Consider the following 5,522-nt stretch of genomic DNA (forward strand, 5'->3'; position numbering starts at 1 on the left):
AACAATGATGATAATTTCTTGATTTGGAATTGTTGAAACCTGCATGCCCAATACTGTGCTGAGAACTTTACTCAGGTGGCCTTGCCTAATGTTTTACGATACACAGTAAACAGGCAGTACTGTCATCCCTCTTTACAGATGAGGAAACCGAGACCTGGGGAGATAGGCATGAAGAGAGTGGGTGATAGAGACAAGACACAAACCCAGCTGCTTCTCCTTCAATGATTTTTCTGGATGTTCTGTTGTCATCAGTAGCCCCATGTCCCTGCTACAGTGTCCTCTGCTTCTCGAAGATATGCCTGGAGCCCCAGCATCACTCTCCCCCTGGGTACAGGTTAGGTCAGTCTGTGAGCTTGGACACCGGGATCTGGAGTTCAGAAGTGGAGAACTAGTGTGTTTCTCTGTCTTGCAGCCGCAGTCATTGGCCTCTGGGTGCTGCACGGAGGTGGCATCCATCCACCTCAGGTCTCCAGGTGTCCTGGCGATGCCTGCTTTGATACTGAAGTCCCTGCAGTCACTGGTGATGACTTCCCTTTGATTGCTGTTTTGGAAGTCCTGAAGAGGTCTTCCTGACCTCCACTCCCCAGTCTCTCTCATGGTGGAAAAATCCCCGAGATCCCCCATATTAAATCTCTCTCTACTCAAATTACCTGGAACGGCTCTGCTTCCTTACATAACCCTGAGCAAAGCCCCTCAGTTACAGCTCACAGGATCTGGGCACTGCCAGCTGGAGACACCATCCACACTCCTTCCTGCACACCCTTGGCAGAATTCTTACTCACACCAGGTTTCTTCCTGATGCCAAGCCCTTTCCACATGCAGACTGAGAGTTCATTTCTCCAGGAAGTCTTTCTTGACCCAAGGACCCAGTGAGGTCTCCTTGCTTCATGCTTGCTACACTGTGTGCATCGAACATCCTGCTTGATGTCAAGCTCTATGAACAAGCAATTATGTCCGTTTTGCACACCATTGTACCAACACAGGGCCTATACATAGACTTTGTATTAATGAATAAAATAGATGAAAAATGTTGAAAAGGCTTTGAGATTATGATGCCTGGTATAGGAAAAGAGAATATATGCAGCTCAAATCCCTGAAGTCTGATAAGGAATGCATATTGGCACAGACTCTGAGCTGGGTGGGCTCCACAAGGTACAGAGGTGAGCCCTCCAAGAGTCTGGTGGTCTCTGTGCAGCTGCATCCTGTTAAGGTTTCTGGTGACTTCTGCCTCCCTTTGTCCCTCTAGGAGCCGTATTTGTGCCTGGAGGAAAAGCAGTGCCAGGAAGGAGCCCATTTCCAGATGTCGGGAAGGCCACCTCTGCCCTCCATGGATGGCTTATTTCAGTTCCAGAACTTTCAACAATAACCAGTTAATATCAGTTCCTTGAACAGCATAAAGAATGAATTTACATCATTTAACCATTTTTATATATTTCATCAAATTCTAGGAAAGCAAACTTTTAAAAAAAATTTTTACCAAACGAGCGACAGTCCCACCTGCCGCCACTATGAATGGGGAGAGGGGGAGCTGGACCACTGGACGGCCAAGCCCTGTTGAAGCTGTGACCAGGTTTTAGCTTGCGAAAGTGCTGCAAACATGCTTTTAAAACCCCACAGGATTTTGTATAGATTACACTGGCGAGCGGCGGAGTCCAGCTTTTCCACACCACCTGTCACCTGCGGTTGGCTTTCTCCTGCTGCCCCTCGAACCCCTGGCCCCAGGCTCCTCACCCGCTGCCCCCAGGAGAGTGTGTCTGGGGCTGCATCTCAGCCCCACCATCCAAGAAGTTTGTTGTGAGCCACAAAGCTTAAAGCTGAGAAATCACCAGGCCTACACACACAAAAGCAGGCGACAGGAGAGGAGCCTAGAATAAGGATCAAGTGAAAGAAGCCACGGGGGGGATTAAAAGGCCACCAGGTCTATCTGAACAATACTGGACCTCTGCCGCCCTCTAGCAGATGCTGACTGTACCGCCTCCTGTGCCATGGGAGCCCAGAAACGGAGAGAGAGCAGGCTGGATGGAAGCTGGGTTCCACCTCAGACACCGTCACTTTCTAGCTGGTGACCTTGGGAAGTTATTGAAAAAAGCAGTTTATTTTCTCATCTGTAAAGGGCGGGTGGGGATAATACTAGTCTTCACCTCCTATAAGACTGTTACGAGGTTTAGGGGCGCCTGGGTGGCTTAGTCGGTTAAGCGTCCGACTTTCGCTTAGGTCGTGATCTCGCGGTTCGTGGGTTCGAGCCCCGCGTCGGGCTCTGTGCTGACTGCCAGCTCAGAGCCTGGAGCCTGTTTCAGTCTGTGACTCCCTCTCTCTCTGACCCTCCCCTGCTCACGCTGTCTCTCTCTCTCTCCTAGAAATAAATTTAAAAAAAAAAAAAAAAACATTAAAAAAAAAAAAAAGACTGTTACGAGGTTTAAATGGCCAAGATGGAGTCACAGGGACCAGAGTTAACCTCCCTCACCAAGAATCGCTGCGGGGTGGGGGGACAGGACTGACCGAATATCTGAAATAATAGTTTTCAACACACGCGCATCAGACACAAAGTATAGGGATCCCTGATAGAGAAAACAAATGACCTCTTTGATCGCCCATCTCACTGACCAGTTTCCGTGGCACAAGGAGGGGACCCCGGCATAGCTTGAAGACTCCCTGAGTTGAGGAGACAAAACTGAGAGTCCAAAGAAACCAAGGCGAATACTGAGGATCTGGAGCAAGAGAGAGCTGCAAAGAGACACAACTCTAGAGAACTCTAGTGCTCACTCAGGGGAGACGTGTACTCACATTGGACAATACAGAGGAGTAATATTAGCCTGGCCCCTGCACAAGGATGACATGCAAGTTAATGAAACTCCAGAGAGTTCCAGAGAAAGGGTCCCCTTTAAGTATGTAGCAGAGCACTGATCGGCACATGCTTGTGGAGAAACTACCAGAGTCCAGGAGAGAACCACCTGACGTCACCTCAGGGCAGGGTTCCCAGCACTCACACAGGACCGGAATAGCGTCTCTTCCCTCAAGGCCGACTGAAAAGTTCATACACCATGAGGCATTGGCTGGAGTCTAGCTTGCTTCAGGACTAGGGAATGATTACCCTCAGAGTAAATATAGCTCCAGCCCCGCTAAGAAATTTAAAGGCATGACCTGAAAGGGTCAAACTGTTTCTAAGTAACTTAACTGTATCTCAGGACAAAGCTCCAAAAACCATGCAGTAAAACAAAAATATCCAGCACACAACATAAAAAAGTAACAGTGTTCAGCATTCCATTAAAAAAAAATGGCCACACATGCAAAGAGGCAGAAAAAATAACCCATAATGAGAAGAAAACTCAATCAATGGATTGAGTGCCAGGACGCATTAAAACTGGTGGGATAGGGATCAAGCAAGGAGGGAAATTGACGGCACCAAACTAGGTTTGGAAGCAGGAAAAATTTCAAATCTGTTAATCAGCTTCCATCTTTTCAAGAAAAATAGAAAAGAAGAGCAAATTATACTGAATGTAAGCAAGAGAAAGGAAATAATAAAGATCAGGGCATAAATCATGGAACAGAAAATAGAAGAACAAGAGAGAAAAACCAGTGAAATTAAAAGCTAGAAGTTTTGTTTTTTTTTTTAAAGAAGACCAATAAAATTGATAAACCCCTGGTCAGATGGATGACAAAATAAGAGAAAAGATTCAAACTACTAATGTCAGGAATGGTAGTTATTATATAATTATAGATTCTATTTCTAAAAGGAAAAAAAAGGAGAATATTGTGAAAACCTTGAGGCCAAAATATTCAACAAATGAAATGAAATGGATGAATTCGCTGAGAACCATTATCAATGCTCACTAAAAAGTAACAGATAATCTGACAGTGCCCTATATCTATTTTTTAAAGTAAATATATATCTTAAAATCTTCTCACAAAGAAAAATTCCAGGTTTCATTACCTAATATTAAGGAAGAACTAATACCAATTCTACATAACTCTTCCAGAAAAATTGCATAGGAGGAAATACTTCTCAACCCATTCTAAGAAGCAAGTATTGCCCTGATACCAAAACTGGACAGGCTTTATAAGAAAACCATCGACCAATATCCTTAAGAAAATGAATACCAAAAAAAAGCCACATTTTAGCAAATTAAATCCAGTGATATAAAAAATAATACATCATGATCAAGTGAGATATATTCCAGGAATACAAGGTCTATTTATGATTTGAAAATCAATCAATGTAATTTACCATATTTATCAATTAAAAAAGAAAAACCAAAGAGGCATCTCAACAAACACAGTAAAAACATTTTCAAAAACTTCAACCTTCGGGGCACCTGGATGGCTCAGTCTCTTAAGTGTCTGACTTCAGCTCAGGTCATGATCTCATGATACTTGAGTTCAGCTTCCGCATCAGGCTCTGTGCTGACAGTTCAGAGCCTGGAGGCTGCTTCAGATTCTGTGTCGCTCTCTCTCTGCCCCACCCCTGCTCACGCTCTCTCCTGAATCCAACCAACTTCTCATAAAACTGCCACTAGCCTGGCGCCAGCTACCATTACCTCTCACCGGGATAATTTAGCCTCTTATTTGGTCTGCTAGCTTCCACCCTTCCCTTCAATGAATTGTCCACAGAGCAACCAGAATAGGCATTCCATGTCAAATCTGACATCTCTCTTTTCTTTGCTTGCAGCATTGGCCAGAACCTCAAACACCACATCAAACAAATAGCGATAGTGGGCATCCTGATCTTGTTCCTAAACTGAAGAATAGGAGTCTGATGTTCTCCATTAAATATTAGGTTTCTGTAGGATTTTTGAATATAACTTTTGCCAAGTTAAGAAAAATTTCTCCCGTTTCCATTTTCTATTTTTTAATCATAAAAGTTGAACTTTGTAAAATGCCTTCCTATGTTAATTTAAATTGTCCTGCAATTTTTCTCTAGAAGTCTTTTAATATGGTTAACATTTTTTTACCAAAAGTTTTATAACTTCAGATGATGAACTGCCCTTGTAGGGCATGATATATGTTCCCATGTGAGCATGATATATTTTTTAACATGTTATTTCATTCACTTGGCTAAGATTTGAGTTTTCCTTCTACAGTAATAAGTGAAATTAGAATACTGTTTTCTTTACCTTTATTGTTCTTAACTGAATTTTGAATTAAAAACTACATTAGACTCACAAAACAAGCCAGAAAGCTTCTTCTTTTTCTATTGATGGAATCACTTATAAAAATTAGGGATTAACTATTCCTTGAATGCTTTATAAAACTCACCTAAAGCCCATCTGGACATGGGGCTTTGAAGACAGGATATCTTTAAATACCACTTTAATTTCCTTAAAAATTATTGGTTTACGTAAACTTTCTAATTTCTTCATGAACTAATTTTGGCCCTTATTTTTCTTAAACTTCATTCTTTGCATTTGGTTTTTTAAAGTTATTGCCACAGTTAAACGTAATTTAATGTTCAGGCTATACTGAGTTCAATTACCAACCTGTGCTTGTGTGTAGAGGCCAGCTTTCTTCCTAGCTGGACACAGAGA

General features: G+C 42.8%; 1 non-coding gene across 1 annotated transcript; it reads left to right on the plus strand.

The window, feature by feature from the left end:
* The first annotated feature begins 2,758 nt into the window (after positions 1 to 2,758).
* On the plus strand, positions 2,759 to 2,865 carry LOC144245493 (U6 spliceosomal RNA). The gene has a single exon (XR_013339271.1). It is a non-coding gene; the product is annotated as a U6 spliceosomal RNA (small nuclear RNA).
* The last annotated feature ends 2,657 nt before the right edge of the window (positions 2,866 to 5,522 follow it).

The sequence above is a fragment of the Crocuta crocuta genome, unplaced genomic scaffold (assembly GCF_008692635.1).
Source record: "Crocuta crocuta isolate KB4526 unplaced genomic scaffold, BGI_CrCroc_1.0 scaffold170, whole genome shotgun sequence".
NCBI lineage: Eukaryota > Metazoa > Chordata > Mammalia > Carnivora > Hyaenidae > Crocuta > Crocuta crocuta.